This window comes from Urtica dioica, chromosome 7, assembly GCF_054948205.1.
Source record: "Urtica dioica subsp. dioica isolate 48M chromosome 7, U.dioica_male_clone48M_v1_H2, whole genome shotgun sequence".
Lineage (NCBI taxonomy): Eukaryota > Viridiplantae > Streptophyta > Magnoliopsida > Rosales > Urticaceae > Urtica > Urtica dioica.
In genome coordinates, this window is record NC_142762.1 from 37,596,095 (window position 1) to 37,614,891 (window position 18,797).

Here is an 18,797-nt window from a genome sequence, read left to right on the forward strand (position 1 = left end):
TGCTAATGGTAATCTTGTTGTAATGATCAAACACTAACAACAAGGCTTGCAAAAAATTAACCTATCTTTGGATCGATTAATTATTCACAAGTAAAACTTTACAATTGTTACATGTTTATCATCACAAATATATATATGTAATTTGACCAGTTACTAATCTTCCTTTGGGCCGACTAGTATCCGCATAAATTAACATATACACAACATCTAAAATTCTTCATAAATAATCTAGACAAAAGAGGTCACTTTGGCGACATTTTTGTTTCGACTCTTTATTAGGAATAATAGACCAAGAACTATTTATAATAACCATATATTTGAATTACCAAAAAAAAATTAAATATGTGTATATAACATTCTGTAGCTTTTGAAACTTTAATATAAACATGAATGAATATAATGATACATACAAGAGTCTTGCTGTACGTGATGCCTAACTCCATGCATAAATAAGTATGCATAACTCTTGACATATGTATGCATAAAGATGCACTGTTGCATTGTCAGTCAATAAAGTAAAAGCCATGCTGAACAATAATTACGTAAAGCAAAGGAAGAGGGAAACCAAAGTCAATATATGCACAATATTCCATAAATATGATACACATATTTTAATTGCTACGTATGACCACATATGCCAAGAGTTTTCCATATTAAACCGCAATTCAGATGCGACTAACAACAGAAGAAATAACACAAACCAAAACAACAGAATCGCATAACAACAGAATCGCATAACCGCAGAATCGCATAACCGACATCGATTATCAACATCCAAAGTAATTTAGCCGATAAACAGAGGAAACTAAAACCAGCGAGACATATTCAGTAATCACAAACGACTACAGACTGAAAAAAAAAAATCGGCAAAAATTCTCATGAATTAAATTAGGAATGCTCTGATACCACTTGTTAGGGTTTTAAATCCCTACAAAATAATCCTAATTCAATTCAAGAGAAACCAAAGCATAGATCTTAATAGCGGAAGCGTACCTGAATCCATGGATTGCAAACAACAAGAGTTGGATGGTCTTCTGATTGCAGTTTGCCTGAGTCTGGAGAATTCTTGTTGATGGGGATACAAGAAAAGATCGTACGTGCTGCAATCAGGGACCTACCCTGTTATTAATAACTGCCAAGCAGTTACTAATAACTATTGCTTATTTCTAATTTGGCCCCTCATCAAATTAGATTAGCACTTATGGTAGCCACATAATAACTTCATGACAAATATGTCCTTAAGTCACAAACTTTATTCTAAATTAGATCACATCAATTTTGACTTAATTAATAATGACCCAACACATTTATTTAATGACATTAGTAGTCCCAAAATTATTCCAACAGTTTCCTCCTATTTCAATCTCTCTCTCTCTCTAATAAGATGCATTCGAAAAAAAGTGTCGGGCTTTTGGGTGGCCTTCTCATCGGAGATATGGTTTCAGACGCTGCTTCTTACGACGCGGGTGGTTTTGATGATGATTTTCCTCCGACGGGTGCGTAAAATTCAATGTGGAGGCCACGCGACGCTCGTCACCGCTCTACGCTTAAGCGTCGGGGTTGAAAGCCGGGGATATTCGAGTATATCCGTGGATCGTGAATCCCGAGTTCTCGGCCGGGTTATCTCGCCCCTGGGCTGTGATCATGTTGCTCTGCCATTTATAGACCGTGAATCTCAGTTCGATTGTCTTAATGGTTTGGCGTCTCCTCGTCCTCGGCGAGTTTTTGATCTGATCATCTTCTTCACATCCTCTCGTTGTTACTATTACTTTGTAAGTTTTTATTTAGTTTTTTTCTCTCTTCTTCTCTTTGTCGTTTGGGTGTTATGCTCCGGGTTATAGTTTTTCATTTTTTTCCTCTGACTTTCTTCATGCCTAAGTGATACTATGTGTTTGGTACGCCATGTGTTTGATAATATGCGCACAAGGAAAACTCTTAACAAACTGTTGTTTAGTCCACCTGGTTTTTGATAATATATGAATGGGAATTTTTTTATGAAGTTTTTTGGCCAACGTTTTTGTCCTTTTGCTCCCTTTCCTCTTCTGATCACCTTCTTTTGAACACCGTCTTTTCTGATCATCACTTTTTTTTCAAAACTTCTCTTTGCACTTTCCTCAGAACAAAGTTCATCCGTTTTTATGGTTTTATCCTTCCTTTTTTCATAGATACATTAATCACGCTATACATTAACCTTTAATCAATTGACTCTTGTTGTTTTTTTCTTTTTTCATCTCTTCCTCTATCGAGGTTTACCATAGAAACTCAACTGTTTTGAAATAGCATCTCCCTATGTTTGCTCTTGATTTGCCCTGTTTGAACCATATATTTTCTCTCCTTCTTCGAAAATATATCTTTTCACTTTCATAGTTTAAATCTTTGCCAATACGTTTGTTGTTCTTGTTTTCTCTTCTTTCTTAAATCTACTCTCAAATTTTGTAATTATGCTTCCTTAAGTTTATTATTGTCAGCAAAGTTCCTTTGATAATTACCTATATAATCAAAGATAAAATATGGCATATATTTTCTTATTTTATCGGTTCAATGTAACCGCTTTTGTCCCCCCTGTGGTGGTTTCGGTTCTTTTGTAACCGCCTCAAATAAAACTCACTCCAAAAGTCACTAAAGTTTCCCCCACTTTCTATAAAAAATTATGCAGTTTACGTTTCCAATTAAGTTAGTCAATTTTAATAAATAAATAAATAAAAAATAAAAATCAGCAGTTACATAATTTTACCTGATAGCAGTTTTTCAAGATCGTGATTGGTTATGAACCCATGAAAAATATAACTACTGATAGCAACCTTACAGTTTTTCTTTTTACATATAAATAATCGTACTGATCTATTTAAAAACCTCAAAAACTTAAAACTTTCTCTAACATCCCACCTTTTCAAAATGTTGCCTCCTTCAAATACTTTCAGCCAAACAGATTCTCTCTCCCATAAAGAAAAGCATAAACACATTATTCCAGAGAATCAAGATAATCAAGTTCTATTAGCCAATACAATAGTCGTATACATTTTAGCCCAGAAAAAAATTATAATTGATAGACTCTTTGATGCAATGTTGAAGGCGTGGAATCTGCGAGAAAATTTCTCCATTCAACCTCTATGAAAAAACATATTCTGGTTCCAATTTGAAAAAGATGCAGACATGAAAAAAGTTCTACGCGGAGCGCCCTGGCATTTTGACAAAAGTTTGCTCATCATAGACATCCCTGCAAATCTCACTCCACTGCCTAAGGAAGAATACATCTATTCTCCATTTTGGGTCCAACTCTACAACCTGCCGCTCGGTAGCAGAACTACTCCAGTTGCTCACTATATTGCTAACCAATTGGGTGGATTTCTTGATCTCGATCCCAACTCCCTACACTTCGGAAGTGCCTTCCTACGTGTCAGAGTTCTACTAGACACTCGTCACTCTATCCAAAGAGGTATGACCATCACTCTCAAACAATCATAACAAGAACTGTGGATTGATTTCCGTTATGAGCAACTTCCAGATTTCTGTTTCTTTTGTGGAAAATTGGATCATATACTCTCTAAATGCTCAGACTATATGGACTATCAAGAAAATGATCCTACTGAATTAACCCTGCCTTTTGGCTTCTGGCTTAAAGCTACCAGAGAATCGTTACGCAAACATCTACCTTTCTACCCACCAAATTCCTCTATCGGTTCAAAACGCCCTCTCTTTAGCAATCCAACCTCATCTACTTCTACCCCGTATCCTTTTATTCAACGATGGAAATCACACGATCTACCAATTACCAATAACATTATCATACCTCATTCTGACACGTCCGAGAATCCCCTCAAGCAACATTTTCTTACCATATTTGGCAATACATCCTCAAACTTAAACCACTCCCACAGTCTGTTTACTCCTACAAACGTATCACATGTGAATCCTGCAAGGCTTTCTAAATCCCCGGCTGCAAATCATAATACCAAGGCACTGGATATACCCGAGGTACTGGATATACCCGAGGTACTTATTTCATAATCTTATTTCCCATATAAACCTCTATTTTCCTGATGTGGCTTCACTTCATTTTTTAACTTCTAGCTCTTAATTGCATCACAGAAAAATATCACAGATGGAACTCATATCCTTGAGGACTCGGCTCGCTACACCAGAAAAGGAAAAGCAATCTTAGAGCTAAATGCTTTAAAAACACGGTTGACTCAGGGAAAATAGACGACCTCGAATATCTACGCAAAGACCCATCAATTCCAAGCAAGAAATCGACAAAACAATCAGCCAATTCCACTGCATCTATGGGATCAGACCATTAACCAAGATCGTAATCCTGATCTTTAGAATCTTACAAAAATCGCATCTAAGTTTTTCTTTGCTTGTTGTATTCTTTGCATCTTCCTTTTCTTTATGTCTTTTATCACCAAAATCATTTGTACCGCATAGACCTCTCTTTGTTTCCAATCAATGTATCTGGATTCATGCAGTCGGCTCCTGTAATTTTATGCTTTATTCTGTAAATACATGTGTATTTGTTTAACGATATGCTTTAAATGTCAGTGTTGTCAGTTCACTCCCCTCACTCTGTAAATACTAGAATTAACAATACTGTATAATCTGGTAAAAATATATCTCATGAACAAATATCATCTCCCTCTCCTGATCTTTGAATATACTTTCAACTCACAAATACATCTTACTTCTTCAAAAATATTATATTACAAATTAACTCCTCCCATGTGTCCACCCCCTTGTTAATAACACAACCTGATTCAAGGCATCTTATAATAAACCTTAATTTTGATGCTTGGTTTCTTTATTTCTACTTTCGAGTTTAATATTACAGAATTTGGAAATCTCTTTGGATTGTTGTTGGACTATTTGTATATTTTCTCAAACGTTACCACCGGTCTTATATTTCGGATTGGAGAACATTATCATTATGCAAACTTAGCTCTTTAGGTTTTATTATATGAAAATTATATAGATAGCAATAAAATAAAGATTCGTTAATAGGTTTTTTTTTTCTCTTTTTTCCTCTGATTTTTTAATTTCATTCACTCCTCATCCTTTGTCTACACATTACTACCACTACTAATGTTTGAATTTGAAGTACAATATTAAATATCGGCTTTAATTCTATCAAATTATATTCACTTACGGATCAAGATTACCATGGCAGAGAATCTGTGTTGATATATTCTCATATGTAACTATCAACATTTGCTGAATATTTTGAGGATCTGTACAAAATTATAAGTCAATAAATAAAAGATCACATTATCTGGTATTTTATTACTCTGAACTCTTAACAAATAAATGGTTTAGTTACTAAATTATGGAATAGTGTTATCGTGTCCCTAAAATGCAATACAATTGAATCAAACGCAATACATGGGAACAAATCATGAACAACTAATTAAGGAACACAAACGTGGTCTTATAAGTAGATGGTTGGAGGATTAATTGTCAAACAGAAGGAAAAAATTTGGTAACACATCAGATAATTTTAACTTCAGATATCACTGATTAAGGGATTCACAATTAAGTTTGAACTTATTTGAACCTTGTTTGAGTCAATAAGGAAAGTGGTCTTTAGGTATTTATTTTTAATGAATTATTTACTAAGTATGATGATGACATTTCTTCTACCAATGTACTGGTAAATGACAAACACTTAACTGATTTTCCTTGGGTATCAAGATAATATAAGTAGTGCCACTCACTGACAACGTCCTTTGTATCTCCTGGTCTATTTGGAATGCAAGGAATAAAATGATCTTTGAAAACATTAAGAAGGACCCTTACCAGATTACTTCGTGGATGTCAAATTTTCTTCTTGAATTTCAGTCTGCCCAATCTAGACACTCATCTTCTGTTAGCTTGCCGAGCGGTCCTGACCCCAAACAGGACCGCTCCAAAGCAAGATGGGTACCCCCAAGTTGCGACCTCTACAAGCTCAACATCGATGCCTCAATTCCAAAATCTTCTAACTTTTTTGGAGTTGGAGCTGTTCTTCGCAACTCCTCTGGACTGGTCATGGCTGCATTGGCTCAAAATCTCCTAGGCAAATTCACGGTCAAAGAAGCTGAAGCTCTCGCTCTTCGCTACGGCTTATCTTAGGCTTTGGACGTGTTTCTGCCTATCCACTTTGTGGAGTCAGATGCTAAGACGGTGGTGCAAGCTTTGGAGAGGAAATCTTCTTTCTAGAACGAGTTTGGTTCCATTTTGTCTGATGTATCTAGTTTATTGTCTACTTTCCAGGAGTAAAGTTGTCTCACATCTATAGGGAAGCCAACATGGCAGCCCATGGGTTAGCAACTTACGCTCTTTCCATAGATGATGAACTCGTTTGGTTGGAGGATTTTCCTCCTTCGATAGAGTCTGTAATTAATCAAGAACGTTTGTGATTAATAATAGATTTCTATTTTTTTTTAAAAAAAAACTGTCGTTTCCTCCTAAAAGTCGAAGTAAAACGTGTGCATTCAGGATCTGAACTCAGGATATTCTGCCTGATACGTTTTTTTTTTTGAGAAAATATCAAGTACCTTACCACCTTACCGCTACTACAAACTCATAACTTTGTAAAAGTATAGTTTATTATTTTAAATAGTGGTAGAAAATAAAACAAATATTAAATAAAGATACATACAATAAATTTTTAAGAGATTTGTAACTAACTAGGCCACTTTAAACATGTGATTTTGGATCTAGCCTATGTTTGACAATTTTTAGGGATATAGTCAAATGACTTATGTGACAATAATTAAGGTCTGATTTATCCTTATTTATTAATAAATTCGTCACGTTCTCTCTCTTATATTTTTCAAATAATTTTTTTGCATCAAAACTTCAAAAATTCGTATCTTTCTCATACGAACTCGAAATTGAGTGATTTCAAATCCTACAAATTCGTGGCGTCTAGATCTTCAAAAATAGACCCAATGTGTTTGATGAAAAATTATGTTTAATGCATCATATTTACATTTCCATTTTTTTTTATCATTTCAAAAAATTTCCGTTATTTCCATATTTAAGGTAGATTTGGTATTAAACATTATTTTTCATCAAACACAATGAATCTATTTTTGAAGATCTCGGCGTCACGAATCCGTATGATTTGGAATCACTCAATTTCGAGTTAATATGAGATATATATGGGTTTTTGAAGTTTTTATGTAAAAAAAGTGTATGAAAAAATAGGAGAGAGAAAATGACGAATTTATTAATAAATAAGGGTAAATAAGAACTTAATTATTGCCACATAATCATGTTGGCTATTTCCCTAAAAGTTGTGAAACATATGCTAAAAACAAATTTCATCGTTTCATATGATATCAAATAAAAATGATATCAAATAATTAATGCTATCAAATAAAAACATTCTATATTTACCCATATGATCATATCAAAATACTATTTTGCGTGTGTTATCCAATAAAAATGATATCAAATAATTATAATAATTTTATCCAAACAATGTCCAAAAAAAGTGAAACACTTTTGTAAGTCGACTCAAAACCAGCCATACAATTGTTTATATTCCATACGTGCTATCGTTAACACATGCATGCCCACCCGGGGCAATTAATGGCCTAATCTTACTTTACATTTGAAAACCAATGTTATATTATATTTGAAAATCAAGTTCTATGTTGAACGCTTTAAGAAAATCAAACTTTTGAATATGTAAAACGATCCAAATATCTTTGTTAAAAAATTTCGAAATCACTAGAAAAATGAAAGCAAAACTTTTGAAACGATTAAAAAGATCAACACAAAAACTTCACTACCGTTAGAATAATCTATTTTCAAAGTTTTTGACATCATTTTTATATCTTCAAAAGTTTTGCCTTAATTTTTCTAGTAATTACGAAGTTTTTGACTTCATGTTTTAGACGTTTTACCTAATTAAAAGCTATGTATTCCTAAAGTGTTAAACATAGAGCTTGGTTTTCAAATGTGAGGTAACACTAAACTTGGTTTATCAAGTTTCCGATCAAAATGTTTATTTCGCATGTAACGTATATTTAGCTTTTTATGAAGAAGATTTAATAAGCTATATGCTGTGTATATTTTTGAAACTTGGAGGCGCGTGGGCTGGGTTCAGACTTGTGGGCACTAGTCAGGTGTTACGTACCCACTTGTGGAGAGGGGTTAACTTGGAAATCTTCACATAGTCAATACTGGCGTGGATCATGGCTTGGTCGGGTTTGGAACTGTGGGAAGTATTCGGGTGATACCCACTCGCGGAGAAGGCTTTGCATAGTCAATTGAAGCGGATCTTAGAGGCACAGAACGAGTGATACACACTCGTTGAGAAGGCATTGACCCAGAAATCTTCGCCTAGTACTCAATTGATGCGGATCTTGGAGGTGGTTGCGGAGAAGGTTTAAACGCGACAATCATCACATACTCAATTGATACGGCTATAGATATTGGAGGCGCGTCAGGAGATTCATGCCGGGTCACACAAGTGGGCACTAATTGATTGATATTTCCATTTGGATCGGGATTGGACCACAAGGCACTACTCGCGGTTGATACCCATCTCATCTCCAGTCTTTGATTCCAATCCGATCTGCCTCCCTTGAACGACAGACAATAACAATAGAGTGAAGGCTATCGAAACCAGAGATCTCTTAAACAATAACATTATTTTTCTTTGTTAATCAATGTGTACTTTCAACACCGTTTGGACATGTATGCAATATATCGTAATATGGGCATGATGATCTTTGTTCAATATACATGGTCGAATTTTGAAATTAAATGGGTGAAATAAAAAATAATAAACCCTATGATCACGAGATTTTTTTTTAAATAAAGAGACGAATTTGATCACGGTTTATTATTAAAGAATCTAGAATTAAAACAAAATATATAATTTTTTAATAAACAGAATATATTATTCTAAAGGAATTTTTGTTTTTATCATTAAAATATATATATCTATATAAATGCTATCCAAAGAATCTTCACGTGAAAGACTAGAAAAATAAACGTGTGTAACATAGGACATAAAATTTTGCTAGAAGTTTGTCGCACGGTATAATATCAGTAGGGCTTTGTCAGGGCCGGCTTAACAAATTTCGAGGCCTAAAGCGAATTTTCAAAATAGACCTTATTGATACTATCTAATAATAATACCAATATTTGAAAGAAAAAAAAATTCACAAAGTAAAGCAAGCAGCTTTTTTTCTTTTTTTTAAAACAACACTTAGACCTAATGTGGAACAATGGAAAGATGATTGTTTGTGTATATTGATTTGTTTGACATATATTATGTGATAAATGCATATTCTTCTTCATAATCGTCATTACTTCGTTCCATAGACCTTGTAACAATAAATTTTCACGCTGCTGGTGGATCCATACATGTATTGTATCTCGACTCGAAACCAGGCCATACAATTGTTCATGTTTCACACGTGCTCCGTTAACTCATTCATGATAACGAAGATCAATTATGAATAAAATTTTATCAACTTTAATTTCTTTTTATCAACTTCAAATGACAAGTCCTGTAAGCTCTGACGGCCTCGAGACTCCCCCACAACCGGCAACGAAAGAACTCATGCATCTCCGTTGCAGAACTTCTGGCAATAGGTCGTGGAGTACCGGCGATAATATATAATTCTGGAGAAAATAATAACGGTATTGTTTTTATTTTTCTTCCTTCTGCAGACCTGAGAGAGAGAGAGAGAGAGATGGAAGAAATGCATATTCTTCTTCATAATCGCCACTACTTCGTTCCATAGAGACCTTGTAACAATAAACTTTCACGTACGCTATGCATTGTATGTCTACTCGAAAGCAGGCCATGCAATTGTTCATGTTACACACGCGCTACGTAAACACATGCATGGTAACGAAGATCAAGCATATTATGAAGAAAAATTATCAACTTTAAGCACACGTAGAGAATGAACTTATTATGCTGCATGTGGAGAGAATGAGAGGCTAAAACTGTCTTTTATAGCCTAGCCAAAACCGTTAAAAAAAACAACATCAAGGCAGGCTTGCGACTTACAGATCCATTTACACTAGTACAAAATATAGCATCAGGTGCGACAAAAGTCGCACCTGAAAGCACCACAGTCGCACCTGAAAGTATCATCAGGTGCGACGTTGTCGCATCTGAAAGTCCGCACCTGATGATTTTAGGTGCGACAAGTCGCACCTGAAAGTCATCACTATCAGGTGCGACAGTTTAGGTGCAACTTCTCGCACCAAAAGTCGCATCTAAATATACTCCAAAATAAGATATTAAAGCGGGATATATACAATCAGATGCGACTAGTCGCATCTGATACTTTGCGGGAAAAGTATCAGATGCGACTAGTCGCATCTGATAGTAATTTTCCGCCTAATATTTTGGCGGGTTACAGTACAATCAGATGCGACTAGTCACATCTGATACTTTTCCCGCGAAAGTATCAGATGCGACTAGTCGCATCTGATTGTCTGTAGTTTTTTTTTTTTAAATGCTGATTCTAATAGAATCAGCATATATAAAATTCATTTAGAATCAATATTTTTTGTTAAATTAATTAAATAATTTTAATAATAATAATTATATAATATTAATTAGAATAATTATATAAATAATTTAATAGAAATTCTAATATTAAATTCATAAAATTTGATAATTTACGTTCAATAAATTTAAAAAATTACAATCTATTCTTTTTTTCACTCGAAGTCTTCCAATTCATGAATGCACGGCCTCCTCTTCAGCCAGATCTTCCTCGTGCGCTGCCGCTCGAACGATGTCGCTGAAATTCTACCGAATCTGGCGTCTGAGCATTCGGCATTAAAGCTGTTGGCGGCGTCTGAGCATTCGGCATTGAAGCGGATGGCGGCGTCTGAACATTTGGCATTGAAGCGGATGGCGGCGTCGTCCCAGGGTGCATCATCGCGGGGGATGTCTGCATGGGAGACGGATGCTGCTGTGTGTAGGCAAAGAACTGTCGTTGAAACGCCTCCATCTGAGCTCGTTGCTCACGCCTCATCTCTTCCATTGCGGCCTGTTGTGCAGCCAACGCTGCTTGTAGCTCGCTAACCACTGGATCTGGAACGCGCCTCGATGAAGAACCTGATGACGAGCTGTCGTCCTGAGCCTGAGCCAAGAGATACGAGGATCTCGGGATCGAGGGACCTATCCCGACATACCAATCTCGACGTTGCCCGAGAACAGTATCCAATTTCATTAAATAATTTTAAACTAAACAACCTATTCATGTAATTATTCGACTAATTAAAATTCCTAATTGATAAATTACAATAAATCAAAACTAATTAAAAAAAAACAAATTTAAACTAAACACTAACCTAAACACATTACTAAACATTGTAATTAATTACAATTTCTTTACAATTACAATTAACATACTAATCAAAATTAAATTAAAGAACCTAAACATATTACTAACTATGTAATTACAATTTACAATGATTAACTACAATTATATTAACTAATATTTACATTTACATACTAACACTTAACATTCTAAATAATTAGTTGCTAACATATCTATTTAATTAACTAACATTTACATACTAATTAACTAACTAACATTTTATATCAACTAACCTAATTAACTAAACTAACTTATAAACTAACAGCCATCTTATATAACAAACAATTTTTTTTTTTTTTTTTTAAAAAGCTAGACTTACTTGGACAGCTCGGGACAACAGGGCTGAGCGAGCGGCGGTGAAACGGCTGAGCGAGCGGCGGTGAAACGGCGGAGGAGGGATCGAGGCAGCGACGGTTCGGTGCAGCGGGGAGAGAGACTCGTCGAGGACAGGGGACGAGGCAGGGACTCGTCGAGGACAGGGGACGACAGCAGGGCCGGGGATGACACTACTACAAATTTAGTTTTCTGATGCGCATGACTATCAGGTGCGACTAGTCGCACCTAAAAGTCGCATCTAAATGACTTTCGGGTGCGACTAGTCGCATCAGATTGTCAACCAGAAGTCCAAAAAATTTCGCTAAAATTGTTTTTTCTTTTGAGTATCAGGGGCGACTTTTCGCACCAGATAGTTAAAAAAACTTTCAGGTGCGACAAAGTCGCACCTGATTGTTTAAAATTTTAAGCGGGCCAATTCTCCCCCTCATTTTTTCATTCAGTTTTAATGAAGAAGAAGAAGAGGGTTGAACCGAGAGAGAGAGGGAAAAAGGAGTGAGAGAGAGGAAGAAGCTGAGAGAGCGAGAGAGAGAAGGAGAGTGCGCCACCAGCAGAGAGGAGAGAAACGCCGGCCAGTAGCTCCTCCACCAAGCCGAGAGGAGAGAAACGACGCGTGTCTCAGGAGCTCTGGCGAGCATCTCCGACGAGGGAAAGAGAGAGTAGACGGTCTGGGTAGCTCAACTCTTCAAGCAAGGTAGGAATTTTTCTTGGCTGAATTGAAGAACTCGAAAATTAGGGTTCATATTCCAATTTTGGGGGTTTCGAGTTCTATGGTGATTTCTGAGGAATTGAGTGTTGTTGTTTGAGCTGGATAATTAATATTGATAACTTGAACTCGAATTTCTTGTCTTGGTTTGAATTTGGCCGAAAATGGGTTAAGGGTATGAACTTGTTTTGGGGTTCTGATTTTGAGCGTGAATTGTTGTGTGTTTTGTTGTTTGGGAATGATTGATGAATGTTTGTTTGAGGCTATGATGATTTTGAGGTTTTGGAATTGTTTGGTTTGAGTTTTGTTGTGGCCGTGTGTGACTTTGCCGTGGGTTTGGTTTGGGTTGGTTGTGTGTTTTTGCCGTGGGTTTGGTTCTGAGAATCGAGTATTAATTTTTTTTTAAACAGATAAAGAACATCAGATGCGACTTTTCACACCTGATAATCAAGACTTTCAAGTCGCACTGATAATCAAGACACTTTCAGGTGCGAAAAAAGTCGCACATGATGTTATATTTTGTACTAGTGTGACAGCAGACTCGTCGAGGACAGCTCGGGACAACAGCAGCCCCGCTCTCGGTTCTCGGTTCAGTCAGAGAGAGAGAGAGAGAGAGAGAGAGAGAGAGAGAGAGAGAGGCGGTGAGAGAGAGCTTACCGGGATTGCAGCGACGCCGAGGCTGAGCACGCGTCGAGGCAGCAGGGCTGTCGGGGCAGAGACGCCGAGGTGTCGAGGCTGAGCGCGCGGCGGTCGGAAGCTCGGTGAGAGTGAGGCAGAGAGAGAGCCTGACGGAGAGAGTGAGAGTGAGAGTGAGGCAGAGAGAGAGCCGGAGAGTGAGAGTGAGCCGGAGAAATACCGGACCTGACGGAGAGAGTGAGAGTGAGGCAGAGAGCGAGCCGGAGAAATACCGGTGCTGAGGGGCTCGAGGCCAAGAGTGAGGCAGAGAGAGAGCTGGAGAGTGAGAGTGAGAGTGAGAGTGGTCGGAGGGGCTCGAGGCCAAGAGAGAGAGAGAGAGAGAGAGAGAGAGAGAGAGAGAGAGAGGTGCTGAGCCGGAGCTGTGGTCGGAGGGGCTCGTGGCTCAGTGAGGCAGAGAAAGAGAGCTTTTTTTAAAAAAAAAAAACTGTCGGCGAAGTGGGGAAGACGAAGTGCAGAAGAGTCGGGTTTATACAAAAACCTAAATTACAGGTGCGACTTTGTTGCATCTGATGGCTCTTTCCAGTGCGACTAGTCGCACCTGAAAAATTATCGGATGCGACTAGTCGCATCTGATTAATATTAAAAAAACTAATTAATTTCGGAAGCCACGTCATAACTGAATGAAAAAAGAAGGGGGGAATTGACCCGCTTAAAATTTAAAACAATCAGGTGCGACTCTGTCGCACCTAAAAGTATACTCAAAATAATAAACAATTTCAGCGAATTTTTTTGGACTTCTGGGTGCTAATCGGGTGCGAAAAGTCATTTAGATGCGACAATTAGGTGCGACTAGTCGCACCTGATAGTCATGCGCATCATAAAACCAAATTTGTAGTTGTGTTAAGCATTTCAAACGCTCCATTCAGGTTCAAAACAATTTGACCATTTCAAGTCCGTTAGCTAATTTTGAATGTTTAAGAGTTAACCTAATTAGATTAATAGAAAAAACGTTTAAAAAAATGTATAGCAAATATTGGCTCGTCACGGCAACAAAACACACATTCACAACCGGAAAGAGTCGCGACAGCTACATTATGGAATATAATCTCAGATTTATCAAATTTTCAGAAACAAAAAGGGCTTATGGTTAACGTTTGTTTAGTGTTTTTATTCTGTTCGTGAACTCGTTAACAATAAATAAATATGTCGTTATTCTATGTTTGATATAAGGTTTAAGATTTAAATAAAACATTTTATTTAATATGTATTTTTTTTGTTGATTTCATAAAATAAATACTTATATTTTATTTAAGTGACGTAAAGTTAAAATCTTATCGTTAACAAATTATTAATCATTAAAAAACCTGGAAAAGGTTTAATTAGTGGGATTTATTATTACGGTTGAAATTATGAGTGATAGATTTGGAGTTTTGAGATCAATATAAGTGAATTACTGTAAAACCGTTATCTTCAAACATTTTAAGCATTGTAGTACATTTTAGTACTATTGAAAAATCAACGCATACGTGGGAATTTATTATGTAAAAGAAAAGCTTTTAGCCTATTACACCCATTGGGTGCTGAATTTTGAAACTTGGAGGCGAGATTCGGCCGGGTTAGGACCCGTGGGCACTAACCGGGTGGTACCCATTTGTGGTAGGAGTTTGACTTGAAAATCTTCACATAGTCAAGTGACGTGGATCTTGGACAGAGGCGGACCCACGGGGTGGCCCGGCCACCCCCAACTTTGAGAAATTAGCAGTACGACGATTTTCCGACGTCAAAACACCCTCCAAAAGTCGCCGGAATTCTTTTTAGTGTGAGTTTTTGGGTGTGTATGTCAAGTTTGGATTGAGAGAATGAAAGAGTTGAGAGAAGTGAGAAGAGAGAGGATAGAAAAAGACGGGGTTTTGTGTAAGAAAATATATAAAGCAACTGACATACTTTCTTTAAATCTTTTCAATTTATTTTTATATCCTCTTTATGTATTTAATATAAACGTATTTGTTGGCAGATTTTCGAAAGCTCTCTATTATCCGTGAAAGCCCAAAAAGAACTTTGCCTTCTCCCATATGTACGATTGTTTAATTTTAGTAGTTTTAGCTGGAATAAAAAATTAGACCATATATAAAAAAAAATATATATTTTCAAATTTATTTACAATATTTATTTTTGTAAAAATATTCATCGGCCATATCATTTTTTGGTCGGCTACTACAATTTTCATGGACAATCATTTCATAATATTTTTGTTACAATTTTCATCGAGTACCGAAATTTATAATTTTTGGGAGGATGAACACAAAATCAACCACCGACATTTCAATCATTTGGTGACACTGCACGTAATAAGAGAATCGGCAACCTCTTTTATATTCGCCGATCGCCAAAAAAGTAGTCGTTGCTGATAATTTTAAGAATAATTTTGATATTCATTTATTGATTTGCTTAGAATTTATCATTTTATATTTTTATTTAAATTGAAAGATACATTTTGAACATTTTTTCTTGATGAACTTAATTTATATTTTTATTAAGATATTTTATACAATGTATATATCAGTTATTTTGCAAACAAAAAAATTATTATCGGCCACCCTCAACTCCATTTCCTGGGTCCGCCTCTGATCTTGGAGGTGCGTCTGGAGATTCGGCCGGATTTGGACCCGTCGGCACTAATCTGTTGATACCCACTTGCAAAGAAGACTTTGCCTTAGAAATCTTTGCATAATCAACTGATGCGGATCTTGGAGGCGCGTCTGGAGAAACTGCAGGGTTTGGACCTGTGGGCACTAATCGGTTAATACCCATTTGGACCGGGTTTGGACCACCTTGCACTGCTCGGTTGATACCCAACTCATCTCCAGTTTTTGCTTCCAATCCGATATGCCTGCCTTGAGCGACAGACAATAGCAAGAGAGTTGTGAAGGCTAGTGAAACGAGAGAGCCCTTGAACAATAACATGATTTTTTTTATTTTTTATTTTTGTTAATCAGATGTTCAAACCAAATGGTGTATTTTTCAACACCGTTCGTGACATGTATTTATATACATCGTAATATGGGCATGAAGACGTCGGACTAGGTTTATGATAATTTCCAATAACTTCCCACATTAATGCAAGATTTGGCTATATTGTGTATGTTTGTTCAATATACATTGTCGAATTCTGAAATTAAATGGGTGAAATAAAAAAATAATAAACCATAAGATCGCGAGATTTTTTTAAATAAAGAGACGAATTCGATCACGGTTTATTAGTCAAAACAAAATATATAATTTTTAATAAACAGAATATATTATTCAAATGGGAATTTGTTTCTATCATTAAAATATCTATATAAATGTTATCCAAAGAATCTTCACGTGATCATCTCTGCAAAAATAAACCTGCGTAATAAAGTACATAAAATTTTGGTAGAAGTTTGTCGCACAATATAATATCAGAAGGGCAATGTGCGAGATATATTTTGTGGCACAAATGCAAATTCTTCTTCATATTAAACTTTCACGCTGGTGGATCCATATATGTATTTATAGGCTCCCCTCAGATGTTAATTTACCAGATTCATGTAGCGTGAGAAGAAGATTATACTATTTATTATCAATGTTATTTGGATCGATTGTGTAATGAATGAAAAGTAATAAGGCTGGGTTGTGCAAAAAAAAAAAAACTGTGAAACTGACAGTTGGTTTTTAGACAAGCCTGGTTTGGTTTGGTCTGGTTTATCTTATATGTGATCCGATCCGATCCGATCTATAATTTTAAAACTGTGATTTAAGAAGTTCAAGCAATTGCTTTAAGCCCACACTAAATCATGGCCCAAACTATGTAGAATAAAGCCCGAAAATAAATATATTAAGTAATCTAAATAAATGTTAAAATAAAGGCCTATAAAATAAAATTGCTCTGTGCCTTAAAAGCTCTAGAAATGGGCCTGCATGCATGAAGGGGTTAGGAATTGTTATGAGTCTTTATATTAAGTAGGGAAATGACATCAACTAGTAGTAATTTTGATAATTTGAACCAAAATAGTAGTAACTATATTTTTGGATATTTTTAATAGTAATTGTAGACTTATATATCTACAATTGTTGTTAATTGTAGACTTGTAAGTCTACAGTTTATGACAACTGTATACTTTCATGTCTACAGTTACTAATAAAAGTGTTAAAAAACATAGTTGCTACTATTTTGGTCCAAATTATCAAAATTGCTACTAGTTGAAGCCATTTCCATATTAAATACTAGTGTCTAAATAATATCTGCTGGTTGTGGTCGTTTTTTTTTAACAATTAGACAGTCGTTTTTCCCTTTATGTTTTAGTTGTTTATGTGTATTCTAAGAGGGTATTTTGGTCTTGTTCTCACCTGGATGGTAACGGATTTTTGCGTGTTTTGTGGCTAAGAAAAATCTAGCTATATCTTTGAGATTATTCTTAAACCATAACCTCCTCTATATTTTAGGACCAAAATCCAAGAAGTCAATATTAATCCAAAATTAAGACTTTCATATATGTGTAATTACAAAAATACCAATAGAATGATTCGGAGTTCTTGCAGGGTGGAACCATGCAGTACCAGACATGAAACTTTTTATTTTCTTTTGTATTTTTTTTTCTCAATGGTCACAAAAGCAAAGTTAGAGATCATTTTTCGTTTGGTATGTGAAGTTTTTTTTTAAAAAAAAAACTTTGGAAAATTTGAAAAAAAATTGGAAATTCATTTAAAGATTTATTGACATTTTGTCTTTTCATTGACATGAATGTCAATAAATTTTCAAATGATCTTGGAAAAATTCTTTCAAGATTTATTGACGTCGTTGTCAATAAATTTTATGCATGTCAATAAATCTTTAATAGACCAAATTCTTTGAAGATTTATTGACATCCAGAAAATTTATCGACATCGGTGTCATTATATCTTCAAAGAATTTCCCAGGATCGTTTGAAGATTTATTGACATTAATGTCAATAAATCTTCAAACGAATTTTAAGATTCTTTAGTAAAATGAAATACAGAAGAAATGAAAGTCTTTAACCTCATTGATCTATCTCCCATTTTGTCTCCCTTTCAAAATGAAGTCTGATAATCACATACAAAATGTAGTTTCAAACCATGAAGAGAAATTTAAAATGTTAAAAAAATCAAGTTTTGTATTTATGAAGGAGATAGTAATTTTTTTTTTAAACTTCTTTTTTGTATTATGATATCCTAGAAAAAACGCTCAACTACTGAACAAGACAGAGTACTTTACTTTTTATTTTATTTTATTATTATTTTATATATATATTCATCATTTGCCATCCAATTGTATCTTTTTTCGAATTATTTTTATAATCCAATTTAAGTACAACACATGCATTAAAAAATAATCAATAAAATCCATAACATATTTAAGGTGCTATGTTTATATAAGAAAAACAACATAAATAAAAACACTACAAAGGTGAAACGTAAGAGGAAGGTATTACACCCAATTATATATTTATATGCATCATAATATGGGCATGACGATGTATGTTTTTCAATTAATATATATATATATATATATATATATATATATATACCTTATATATATGGTCGAATTTTGAAGTTTAATGGGTGAAATAATATATACATACACACACACACACACACACACACACACATATATATATATATATATATATATATATATATATATATATATATACATACATATACACACACATATATATACATACATGCACACACAATAATATATCTTAATTAATATATTTTATGTACACGCAAGT

At 35.1% G+C, this 18,797-nt stretch overlaps 1 long non-coding RNA gene across 2 annotated transcripts; it reads left to right on the forward strand.

The window, feature by feature from the left end:
- Positions 1-1,367: 1,367 nt before the first annotated feature.
- Positions 1,368-4,468, forward strand: LOC149391285 (uncharacterized). 2 transcript variants are annotated; one of them, XR_016300245.1, is made up of 3 exons: positions 1,368-1,772; positions 3,146-3,975; positions 4,090-4,468. It is a non-coding gene; the product is annotated as an uncharacterized LOC149391285 (long non-coding RNA). The 2 variants fall into 2 exon arrangements; XR_016300246.1 differs by having other exon boundaries at positions 3,152-3,975.
- The last annotated feature ends 14,329 nt before the right edge of the window (positions 4,469-18,797 follow it).